The sequence below is a fragment of the Oncorhynchus tshawytscha genome, linkage group LG22, assembly GCF_018296145.1.
Source record: "Oncorhynchus tshawytscha isolate Ot180627B linkage group LG22, Otsh_v2.0, whole genome shotgun sequence".
NCBI classification, from domain to species: Eukaryota; Metazoa; Chordata; class Actinopteri; order Salmoniformes; family Salmonidae; genus Oncorhynchus; species Oncorhynchus tshawytscha.
Genome location: NC_056450.1, coordinates 21,665,819 through 21,679,360, shown reverse-complemented (window position 1 = coordinate 21,679,360; position 13,542 = coordinate 21,665,819). Strand labels below are relative to the sequence as shown.

Here is a 13,542-nt window from a genome sequence, read left to right as displayed (position 1 = left end):
GCTATTAAGATATACTCTCAATTCAATGTCATCCTATTGAGGTCCATTTCCATGTCACTGTCATTTTTCACAGATTTCTAAACAAAAGTCGATGCCTTGAACCCCAGGATAGTGAGACAGAGACATAGGCAAGGACTCCATTCTCCATTCAACTGACGTGTTTACTTGGACGTACTGCGAGAGCTATCATCTCTGTGTGTTTAGAAAATGGCCGACCTTTGTATTCCTGTTTCTGGACCTTCCCTCGTTTCCCCAAACAAAACAAAACTCTTTCTTTCTAACAAGGTACTGTATATGAAGTATGCTGTGGGTCCCTTGACACTGGTATATGCCTTGGAGTCTCCCAGGTATACATACATTCTCCCTCTGAGCTTTGACAGTGATGAGAGAGAGAGAGAGAGAGAGAGAGAGAGAGGTAACAATGTACAAACAAGTGCAGTGTACAAAAGAGGGCTCTCCATCCATCCACACATTAGCCCACAGGAAGCATTGCCATCGCAGATAAAAATGGAGGGAAGGAAGGCAGCGTTGGGAAGTATTTTTGGCAGTCTGTCAGCTAGCAAGTCAATAGCGCACACAACCTATGCCTTGTTTAAAAAATGTCCCTTAAAACCATAAACGCTATAAATGACATGTCAATGTCACACTGTTTTTGAATAGGTTTGTTAGGCTCAAAGGGCACCCCTTATTATTAAGGTCATTAATATGCACCCTATTTCTAATTAACTTCTAAACAACTAATGCTCTAACAAATACAGACAGACATACACACACAAACACCTGCTGCACAGTGACTAGACTTTGGAACTGAGCGTTGCTTAGTTGCTGCTGCTGTTGGAGGGCTGCTGTCTGTAACATGAAGTGTTGCTGCTGGGCTGCGTACATCTGCTGCAAGTACTGGACTGTCTATGATGCGCCTGTTGCATCACCTGCAAAGAGAGAGGGATAGAAAGAGAGAACGAGAGAAACAGAAAGAAAGAATGACAGATAAAGAATGAGGGGAGAGAAAGAAAAAACGAAAGAAGGAAAGAAGGAGCATAATAAATATGGAGGCAGGATTTTACATTACATTTAGCACACATCACAGTCGTAGTAAGTACATTACTCCTCAATAAAGAAGTTATCAGCAAAGTCAGTTCTAGTTGGAAAAGAGGAACAGCGCGGCAGATAGCTTAGGGTAAAAGAGCATTGGGCCAGTAAACAATAGGTCACTGGTTCAAATCCCAGAGCCGACTAGATGGAAAATCTGTTGATGGCCCCTAGCTAATTGCTCCTGTAAGTCGCACCGGATAAGAGTGTCTGCTAAATGACAAAATTATAGGAAAGATGGATAATAAGCATAGAGATATGAATCCTCAACTGCCAGCTTCATTAAATAGTACCTGTGAAACACAAGTCTCAATGTCAACAGTGAAGAGGTGACTCTGGGATGCTGTCCTTCTAGGCAGAGTTACAAAGAAAAAGACATATCTCAGGCTGGCTAAAAAAAGAAAAGATTAAGATGGGAAAAAGAACACAGACACTGGACAGAGGAACTCTGCCGAAAAGGCCAGTGTCACCTCTTCACTGTTGTCATTGAGACTGGTGTTTTGCAGGTACTATTTAATGAAGCAGTTAAGGACTTGTGAGGTGTCTGTTTCTCAAACTAGACACTCTAATGTACTTGTCCTCTTGCTCAGTTGTGCATCCCACTCCTCAGGGGCATCCCACTCCTCTTTCTATTCTGGTTAGAGCCAGTTTGCGCTGTTCTGTGAAGGGAGTAGTACATAGCATTTAACGAGATGTGCAGTTTCTTGGCAATTTCTCGCATGGAATAGCCTTCAAGAATAGAAGAATAGACGAGTTTCAGAAGAAAGTTATTTGTTTCTGGCCATTTTGAGCCCGTAAATGAACCCACAAATGCTGATGCTCCAGATACTCAACTAGTCTAAAGAAGGCCATTTTTTTGCATCTTTATTCAGGACAACAGTTTTCAGCTCTGCTAACATAATTGAAAATGGGTTTTCTAATGATCACTTTTTAAAATGATAAACTTGGATTAGCTAACACAATGTGCCATTGGAACACAGGAGTGATGGTTGCTGATAATGGGCCTGTACTCCTATGAAGATATTCCATTAAAAAATCAACATTTTCCAGCTACAATAGTAATTTACAACATTAACAATGTCTACACTGTATTTCGGATCAATTTGATATGATTTCAATGGACAAAAAATGTGATTTTCTTTAAAAAACAAGGACATTTCTAAGTGACCCCAAACTTTTGAACGGTAGTGTATATATATATATATAAAAAAGAAATGTCCCTTTTTCAGGACCCTGTCTTTCAAAAATAATTCATAAAAATCCAAATAACTTCACAGATCTTCATTGTAAAGGGTTTGTAAATGGCCCTAGCCCTCACCCTGCGATCCAACAGGTCCCAGACATGCTCAATTGGATTGAGATCCGGGCTCTTCACTGGCCAAGGCAGACATTCCTGTATTGCAGGAAATCACGCACAGAATGAGCAGTATGGCTAGTGGCATTGTCATGCTGGAGGGTCATGTCAGGATGAGCCTGTAGGAAGGGTACCACGTGAGGGAGGAGGATGTCTTCCCTGTAATGCACAGCGTTGAGATTGCCTACAATGACAACAAGCTCAGTCCGATGATGCTATGACACACCGCCTGTTATGAGAATTATGTTCTCAAGGTTCATAAACCAATTCAATTATACTACTCAGTATGCAACCTAGAATTTGTAAGATACTGGTCGAATGAAACAGACGGAGGCCCAGCTAAAATAGTCAAAAAGGTTTATTCACGAGAGCGCTGGTCTGTTGTACAAAACCATTCATTTTAAACTGGCTTCTTACGCACATACATTCACACACAAACATCAGGTATCCTACACACATACTGTCTCCCTACTCCGCCAATATAGATTAGGGGAGGCCGTGAGACCAAATCTCTCAGTGGCCCCCAGCCAAGGTCGGCACCGAATCTTGCTCAGACAGTCTGTGTTTAAGATACTATAATTGACATATTGTACAGATATATTGTTATACCCTAATTCTAATTAAAACTACACTCACGGATATATAATTCTACTGACTAAAACCACACACATCATTAGAATAATCTCATGATTCTAATCAATTTCATACAATCATATGGTTTCAGGGTGGAATATTCTAACCATTCATTTAAACATATAAATCCCATTAACACCGCCCCAGGTCATGACGGACCCTCCACCTCCAAATCGATCCCGCTCCAGAGTACTGGCCTCGGTGTAAAGCTCATTCCCTTCGACAATAAAAAGCAAATCCGACCATCACCCCTGGTGAGACAAAACCGCGACTTGTCAGTGAAGAGCACTTTTTGCCAGTCCTGTCTGGTCCAGCAACGGTGGGTTTGTGCCCATAGGCGACGTTGTTGCCGGTGATGTCTGGTGAGGACCTGCCTTACAACAGGGCTACAAGCCCTCTGTCCAGCCTCTCTCAGCCTATTGCGGACAGTCTGAGCACTGATGGAGGGATTGTGCATTCCTGGTGTAATTCGGGCAGTTGTTGTTGCCATCCTGTACCTGTCCCGCAGGTGTGATGTTCGGATGTACCGATCCTGTGCAGATGTTATTACACGTGGTCTGCCACTGCGAGGACAATCAGCTGTCCGTTTATTGCCCTGACCACATCTGCAGTCCTTATGCCTCCTTGCAGCATGCCTAAGGCACGTTCACGCAGATGAGCAGGGATTCTGGGCATTTTTCTTTTGGTGTTCTTCAGAGTCAGTAGAAAGGCCTCTTGAGTGTCCTAAGTTTTCATAACTGTGACCTTTATTCCCTACCGTTTGTAAGCTGTTGGCGTCTTAACGACCGTTCCACAGGTGCATGTTCATTAATTATTTATTGGTCATTGAACAAGCATGGGAAACAGTGTTTAAACCCTTTACAATGAAGATCTGTGAAGTACAAATTATCTTTGAAAGACAGGGTCCTGAAAAAGGGACGTTTCTTTTTTTGTTTATGTAATCACTATAGACAAAACATTAGCACACCTTAGAAAGAGGTGAGATGTCTACTACCAAACTGCATAGGGCTTCATATTATATGTTTATTAAAAGCGGCAATATCCCATTTAATTTGCTTGGTGAATGATTGGTTTGAACAGTGCGGTCCTATAGGCTGTTTGCACAGCGGCCTGCAGTGTCAGTTGATGACAGAGGTGGTAGGGGATGAATGGGAGCTCTGACACACAAACACACACAGACCCTGTGGGATCCAGCCAGGATCAGACAGCTGCCTCTGTCTCTCCCTGCTGCTGTACCACCACCGGCCCTTCAGCCGCTCAGATTCCCTCCACTACCAGGTCCATAGGACCAGAGGACCATGTCCACCACAGACGGGGTCAAGACCCCCATCCCTGGCCCCACAGAAGCCACCAGGCTGGTCAGGGGGCCAAGCCAAGAACAGGTAATGGCCCTTCCCGGGGATTCATTTAATCTCTTACAGCTTTTTCATATCATATCTTTTAAAAAAAGGTGTGGGTGGTAACAAGCCAGAGTTTTATGGTAGAAAGTGTTTTTATGTTTAAGTATTCCTAGGGGAATGATATTGCCTCATGTTGATGAGCTCGACTTTGATTGTTTGGGGGTTATCAAAAATTATTTAATGATCTTGGAGGAGTAATATTGTATTGTGTTACAGCGTTTATTGTGTGTAAGTAGTTGTGTTTTTGCAATACAAAGAAGATGGAGCAAAAATATTTCATGGCTACATAGATACAGCTGTCTCGGTTGATATAGACCATAGCGCGGTAGATGGTGTGATTGTGGTATAATCTGATTACAGTATGGTACTGCACGTATGAAGCTGATGACTGAAATTAGGCATGCGCATACTGCGTAATCCCGTTATAGCAGGCTAGTTATGACCTAGCTAGGACCTATTTGTACAATGTATTATATTATGTGTATCCTATCTGCAGCTCTACATTAACTTTTTATCCGACTACAGCATAAAAGACATGGCTGGTAGCCTGGAACAATGCTGAGCAATATGTAATCTAATCGCAAGTATAGTCCATTAGTGCCACTGAGATGTATTTGTCTGGGGGCCATATTGCTCTTACCTTAATCTGCTAAGAATAGAATAGAATCCATTTTTGTATAGCCTCTGATGGATGAAATGTTTTGAAGTCAATGTCATGACATAATTTTGGATGAGAAAAAGTACTCTATACTGAATAAAAATATAAACACAACATGTAAAGTGTTGGTCCCATATTTCATGAGCTGAAATAAAATAAATCTTCCATGAACACAAAAAACTTAGTTCTCTCAAAAGTTGTGCGTTAATTTGCTTACATCCCTATTAGTGAGTATTTCACCTTTGCCAAGATAATTCATCCACCTGACAGGTGTGGCATATTAAGAAGCTGATTAAACATCATTACCATTACAAAGGTGCACCTTGTGCTGTGGACAATAAAAGGCCACTCTAAAATGTGAGTTTTGTCACACAACACAATGCCACAGATGTTGCAAGATTTGAGGGAGCACAATTGGCATGCCTACTGCATCAATGTCCACCAGAGCTGTTGCCAGATAATTTAATGTTAATTTATTTACCATAAACTGCCTCCAACGTCATTAAAATATTTGGCAGTGTGTCCAACTGGCCTCACAACCACAGACCACGTGTATTCATGCCAGCCCAGGACCTCCACATCTGGCTTCTTCACCTGTGGGATGGTCTGAGACCAGTCACCCGGACGGCTGATGAAACTGAGGAGTATTTCAGTCTGTAATAAAGTTTTTTTGTAAGGAAAAACTCATTCTGATTGACTGGGCCTGGCTCCAGTGGGTGGGCCTATGCCCTCCCAGGCCTACCCATTCTCCCATGTTTATTCTACAATTTAGACGTTTTCTGCAATTCCATTTCACCTACTCTTAATATTTAGGAATATTTAGGAACACAAATAGTGTTTCATAGAGCCTTGTGTTTATCTGTCATCATGTGATAGAGCTATGAGCGTTAAAGGGAAGTATTTGATTTGGCATCACAGTAATGGGGAGTTGCTGATTGGCTGATTGGAGGATTTTTGCTTCATAATCTAGTAAAGATAACAGAAGAAGGGAGTGTGTGTGTGAACAGTGACCTACTGTCAAGCATGAAATTGTAAACCACTACATGCTGTGTACCACTCTTGGAAACATTCTATTCGCTGCAAACTCAGCGTGAATATGCAAATTAGATCTGGTTTTTGGTTACTGTGTGTTAAACATTTAAATGTATCTCCATAAACCAAATCACATGAACTTACTTCAAAGAGAAGAAAAATGTACATCCTAAATGTGGTAAATATACAAAATTCAATGTCTTCAACAGAAAAATACATCCAATACAACTTGAAATCATCAGCATGGTGTCACATCCTGACCGTAGTTCCTTTTTTATGTCTCTGTTTTAGTTTGGTCAGGGCGTGAGTTGGGGTGAGCATTCTATGTGTTCTATGTTTTTGTATTTCTGTGTTTGGCCTGGTATGGTTCCCAATCAGAGGCTGCTGTTTATCGTTGTCTCTGATTGAGAACCATACTTAGGCAGCCTGTTTTCCCACTATGATTGGTGGGTAGTTATTTTCTGTTTAGTGTTTTTGTTGCACCTTGCAGAACTATTATTTTGTCCGTTTGTTGTTTTTGTTCCAGTATTCATCTTTATTAAAATCATTATGAATCCGTACCATGCTGCTCTTTGGTCCTCTTCTCCTTCCACCAATGAAAATCGTTACACATGGTAATGAAGAAAATACTTCATAACTGTATTTCATTCAAAAAGCACTTTTCACAATCCCCAAAATGTAATATTTGTATTTAAAATAAATTGTTGTGATTGAATGAAAGTGTACCAGGATGTGTTTCAGTAGTTGAACTCAAGGCGAGCGAGCCACACACCGTAATGTAGGCAAAAAGCAGGCACAAATGCATTAAAAAAAACTAAAAGTCAATCTAACATAGTTATAAATAGTTCCTCATGAGCATATTAGCATTGGAATGAAACAGTCATGACTCATCCATCCATCAATCTATTAATTCACAGGAGGGCTTTGCTTCCTTCTGCCACTTCTCACACTACATACAAGAGCAGATACTTATCCACTATTGGTCAGTGGAAAAAATAAATTCTCGCAACTGCGGGGGATTCTGTTCCTGGCAGCAGATATAACATCAAATCAAATCAAATCAAATCAAATGTATTTATATAGCCCTTCGTACATCAGCTGATATCTCAAAGTGCTGTACAGAAACACAGCCTAAAACCCCAAACAGCAAGCAATGCAGGTGTAGAAGCACGGTGGCTAGGAAAAACTCCCTAGAAAGGCCAAAACCTAGGAAGAAACCTAGAGAGGAACCAGGCTATGTGGGGTGGCCAGTCCTCTTCTGGCTGTGCCGGGTGGAGATTATAACAGAACATGGCCAAGATGTTCAAATGTTCATAAATGACCAGCATGGTCGTATAATAATAAGGCAGAACAGTTGAAACTGGAGCAGCAGCACGGTCAGATGGACTGGGGACAGCAAGGAGTCATCATGTCAGGTAGTCCTGGGGCATGGTCCTAGGGCTCAGGTCCTCCGAGAGAGAGAGAAAAAAGAGAGAATTAGAGAGAGCATATGTGGGGTGGCCAGTCCTCTTCTGGCTGTGCCGGGTGGAGATTATAACAGAACATGGCCAAGATGTTCAAACGTTCATAAATGATCAGCATGTTCGAATAATAAGAAGGCAGAACAGTTGAAACTGGAGCAGCAGCACGGCCAGGTGGACTGGGGACAGCAAGGAGTCATCATGTCATGTAATCCTGGGGCATGGTCCTAGGGCTCAGGTCCTCTGAGAGAGAGAAGGAGAGAATTAGAGAACGCACACTTAGATTCACACAGGACACCGAATAGGACAGGAGAAGTACTCCAGATATAACAAACTGACCCTAGCCCCCCGACACATAAACTACTGCAGCATAAATACTGGAGGCTGAGACAGGAGGGGTCAGGAGACACTGTGGACCCATCCGAAGACACCCCCGGACAGGGCCAAACAGGAAGGATATAACCCCACCCACTTTGCCAAAGCACAGCCCCCACACCACTAGAGGGATATCTTCAACCACCAATTTACCATAACATGATCTATAGGAATTCCCATGCTGGGGCACAGTGGGAAAGTTGATAAACACAATAGGACTTGAAGCACACATTCAGTGCCCCAAGCAGTGTACCTTACTCCAATGCAGGTCCACTAATGAATATAAACACCTGTGAGCAGTCCCCAAGAGCCAAAACAAATGGGGAGGGTCTGGTCACTGTGCCTGGTGCAGGACTCAACCATGTTGTCCCCATCTTGTTTGAGAAATCATTTGATTTTAGAATATGAGGACTTGTGCAAAGTATGGAGGCACACTGACAATGCCATCACATACACAATTTATTTTGTATATTTTATAGCCATTTACATCAATTAACACCCAGTTTGATGCCTACATCATTCATTTGATGCTGGGGCTCATAGATTCATTTACACAACCCTAACCATGTTCCCATCCAACCATTTAATGCGGCTGAATTACCTGATGCATGAAAAAAGCAACACAATCTCACACTCAATTCATGCAAATATGTACAAAAAGTATTGCAGTAGCAATGCATTTTTGGCAATGATGTTCTACACTGCCTTTTTTTGTGTCCCACATTTATTTATATATATAACAAAAAATAAGTGTTAACAACCCAATATTGTTAATCTACTAGGTTGTCACAAAATACATACAATATAATAGTTCATCAATTGTCACGCCCTGACCTTAGTATTCTTTGTTTTCTTTATTGTTTTGGTTAGGTCAGGGTGTGACATGGGTGATGTATGTGTTTTTGTCTTATTCTAGGGTGTTTGTACTGTCTAGGGGTTTTTGTAGATTTATGGGGTTGTTTTCATCTAGGTGTTTATGTTGGTCTATGGTTGCCTAGATTGGTTCTCAATTAGAGGCAGGTGTTTATCGTTGTCTCTGATTGGGAACCATATTTAGGCAGCCATCTTCTTTGAGTATTTCGTGGGTTATTGTCTATGTTATGTTGCATGTTAGCATGGTGTTTATATAGCGGTCACAATCGTTTAAGTGTTCTTCATTCAATAAAGAAGAATGTATTCTAACCACGCTGTGCTTTGGTCCCCTCCATATGACAATCGTGACATTAATAAATGTGGAAAAATAGAAGACCTGCAAAAATGGCTGTTAGAGCTCACTTTGCCATGCATGAGCCCTAGTTAGAGTCCCTGTTGCAGCTTTCACTTTCTTCTGCTACATTGCTGGCAGCGTTGAGATCACGTCTAGCTCACATCTAGTTATGTGATCTAGTGTTGGGAAGCATTCTGTTTTTCAACATTGTGTTGGGTGTAATTACATTGATATATCTAATGAACAATGGATAAGCAACAATGGATTTGACAGATAGAAATAGTCACTACAGGTGTGATCAAGCCTTGCTGTACATCAAAGTTGCCTGAAGCTGAATGGAAAGTACTATGCCCTGACCAGTTATTCAGGAGAAAATCCTCTGTGACTAGACATTTACATAAGTTAACTTACCAGTGTGGACCCAAAACAAACACATTCTACCTGTTTAAAGTGCTATTAAAACCATGGTGTTACTGAAGCTTATTTATCTAATAACCTGACAATGATCCACATCATCTGGGTAGATGATGTGTTATGCAGCAAGACACAACTAACTTTTTTTTAAGGGTGAAAACCAGTAATATAAATCACTGTTGATCCATCCTGTTCTGATCTAATTAGATGAATGTAGGATTTCCTGCGGCCTAGAATTGAGGCCTTTCCCAGTCATAAAGGACGAAGCTAGGCCCCTCTTGGTTATCATTGGCGAAGATAGGGTTAGGGGCTATACAATGCATTCGGAAAGTACTCAGACCCCTTTACTTTTTCCACATTTTGTTACATTACAGCCTTATTCTAAAATGGGATAAATCGTTTTTTTCCCTCATCAATCTTAGCTATCATAGCACAGGTAAATGCATCTTAAAAAATGCTATTCTGTTATTTTGAAATAAATGGTCTTCGTGGCATGCTTTTTTATGACCTTTCTAAATGAAATATGAATGGATTTCTTTGTGATTGTGTATATTAAATGTATATATTAAACTGGCAGCTATTGGTAGGCTACTCATCGAGTCCCAGCTATTCTACTCTTAGTATACATATGGTGCAGGAAACATCACATGCGTATATTCCCCAGCCCTTTACAATACGAATATGATGGAAAATAACAGAATACAATAGAAAGGATATTTTCCCAAAATCAGTATTTGCTGATTGTCATGGAGCTGTGGTTATTCTAGGAAAACATTTTTTTTGAAAGAGAGACCATCTGTAAAATATTTTGTGTTTTTTGGCTAAACTAGGCTCATTAAAAACTGTGGAATATGCTTTTCTGGAGAGGGTATAGCAATCAAAATGTCTGGCCTGCATTTGGAAAAGTAAACAAGCACCAGCAAGCTTCTCAAAGATGCCCTCTGGTGGTCGAACTATCATTAATGGCAACAGTGGCTGACAGTAAAGACTAAGCCCCCATGCACTCCTCCATGCCATACAATTCCCCAGCATCCCACAAGCTGTGTTATTAAAACCATGGTGTTACTGAAGTTTATATATCTAATATCCTGAATGTATGTTGCAACTTTTAAAGGAAAACCCACTTCATGTAAATAAGGTATTTCTGTTAGTTTTTTTCAATACATTTGCTTTGTCATTATTGGGTATTGGGTGTAGATTGATGAGGATTTATTTTTCTTTAATCCATTTTAGAATAAGGCTGTACCGTAACAAAATGTGGAAAAAGTCAAGTGGAATACTTTCTGAATGCACTGTATGTCACTATCTTATAACTCTTTGTCCAACATGTTATACCCCAGAGGTTGTAAATAAACCCTTTTTAAGGTGATATAACTTCTATCATTATTATAGGGCTGACAGAACATTTCTCACTGGAAATTGCTGCTGACATTGAACTTATTTTGGGCAGCAGACATACTCAACAAAATGCACAATGTGGACCCAGAGGATATCACTTGAAAGTATGAATTAAAACGCTTGTTTCCAAAGTGGTCCTCAATGGTAAAAACAATAACATGATAAGACAAGATAAAATTACAAACAACCATAAATACATTCATTTATATTGACATCTTAAAAAGTGGCACTATTCACTGCACTTCTCCTTAACCTTAAAAATCAACCATATTCATTTCACATTAAAACAACCTATTAATTGCACATCATACTGATCCTTCAAATAAATACACCTGACCAGCAGTGGGGGCACAAGGGGCAGTGGGGTGATTTCCCTTACTTAGACAACCTTGTCCTGCTTTTTCAAGCTATTTTTACTTTTATTTGCTTGATCTCCAAGGGAAGGCTATTCCATAGACAAATGCCTATATAGAAAAACGTGCTCCTCGCAGTACTGTTTACTCTTGGGATTTTACAAGACATAACACTAGCTCTGGTATTGTGATGGTTGGTTATGGACCATATCATACCTGTATAGTTCCCCTCCTCACTTTCCTGCTTAATGTGGTCAAAAAGCTGGATAAGTATCAGGGATAAAGGTAAGACCCAAGTGTAGAAGTAACAATGTTTATTGTACCAACGGGGCAGGCAAGCGTCAAAGCAGGCAGGCTCAGATCAGGCAGAGGTCGGTAATCCAGAGATGGAGCAAAGGTACAGGACCCCAGGGAGACTCCGGGTCAGTGACAGGCAGTGTGGTCAGGCGGGTACAGGATCAGGTCAGGATAGGCAAGGCAAGGCAAGGCAAGGCAAGGCAAGGCACTTTATTTTAAGAATGTGAAATGTCAGAATAATAGAGAGAACTATTTATTTCAGCTTTTATTTATTTCATCACATTCCCAGTGGGTCAGAAGTTTACATACACTCAATTAAATGGTTTAACTTGAGTCAAACGTTTTGCGTAGCCTTCAACAAGCTTCCCACAATAAATTGGGTGAATTTTGGCCCATTCCTCCTGACAGAGCTGGTGTAACTGAGTCAGGTTTCTAGGCCTCCTTCCTCGCACACGCTTTTTCAGTTCTGCTGCGTGGTCCCATGATGTTTATACTTACGCACTATTGTTTGCACAGATGAATGTGGTACCTTCAGGCATTTGGAAATTTCTTCCAAGGATGAACCAGACTTGTGGAGGTCTACAATTTTTTTTCTGAGGTCTTGGCTGATTTCTTTTAATTTTCCCATTATGTCAAGCAAAGAGGCATTGAGTTTGAAGGTAGGCCTTGAAATACATCCACAGGTACACCTCCAGTTGACTCAAATTATGTCAATTTGCAGCTTCTAAGCTTTATCAGAAGCTTCTCAAGCCATGACATAATTTTCTGGAATTTTACAAGCTGTTTAAAGGCACATGTAAACTTCTGACCCACTGTTATTGTGATACAGCGAATGGTAAATTAAATAATCTGTCTGTAAACAATTGTTGGAAAAATTAATTGTGTCATGCACAGAGTAGATGTCCTAACCGACTTGCCAAAACTATAGTTTGTTAACAAGAAATTTGTGGAGTGGTTGAAAAACGAGTTTTAATGACTCCAACCTAAGTGTGTGTAAACTTCCGATTTCAATTGTAAGTGGAGAAGATGGGCGACACCTGGAGGGGGTGGAGACAAGCACAAAGACAGGTGAAACAGATCAGGCAAGTATCAGTGGAGTGAGCTGTTCTGAAGCCAGATTGTAGTTCATAAAGAAGTTTGTGCTCAAGAAGGTATCCCTCAAGTTGATTAAAAACAAATCTCTCAACAACTTTGGATAAGGTGCTGAGGATTGACACAGGTCTGTAGATTCCTACATTTGTTTTACTGCTCTTCTTGTGGAGTGGAACCACCCAGGCTGTTTTGAGATCCTTGGGAAATGTACCACTACTTATTTTTTATTTTATTTAACCTTTATTTATACTGTTTTTTTCTCAATGACGTAACATCTCTTTTCGAAGGGAGACCTTATCCAACTAATAGAAAGGTTTACAATATGCGTTATTATTTTAGCAGTGACACAAGCACTATCTTTTATGAATCTTGCAGGATGGTTATCCAGCCCAGTTGCTTTGTTTGTGCTCATTAAGCATAGTACATTGGAAACGTTGTCCTCTGTTACCATGCACCGCCCAAACAAATCATTTGTGAGACCTTTGCTATGGTAAAAGTTGTTTATGAGAGACTGGCCATAGTGTCAAGAGCAGATGGGTAACTTAACCAGAGATGAGGCTATAGTTGTAGAAAATGTGTTTAAATTTGCAAACTTTGCTTGGTCAAAAACATAAAATGTCATCACTATCCAGGCCAATTTTTGAGCCAATGTCCATTCAAATTTTCCACAGTTTGAGGCTGATGTAAAGTTGTCATTAACGGCATCTAGATAATGTTGTGATTTGGCCTTATCCATTTTGTATCTTGCCTGGTTTCTACAGTTAATATAACTGTCATAAT

At 40.6% G+C, this 13,542-nt stretch overlaps 1 protein-coding gene across 1 annotated transcript in view; it reads left to right on the top strand.

The window, feature by feature from the left end:
* Positions 1–12,791: 12,791 nt before the first annotated feature.
* Positions 12,792–13,542, top strand: part of LOC112222070 (solute carrier family 2, facilitated glucose transporter member 1) — a 37,784-nt gene continuing 37,033 nt past the window's right edge. Inside the window, exon 1 of the mRNA XM_024384654.2 lies at positions 12,792–12,889. The gene's annotated coding sequence lies outside the window, so the exon portion shown is untranslated. The remainder of the gene's footprint in view (positions 12,890–13,542) is intronic.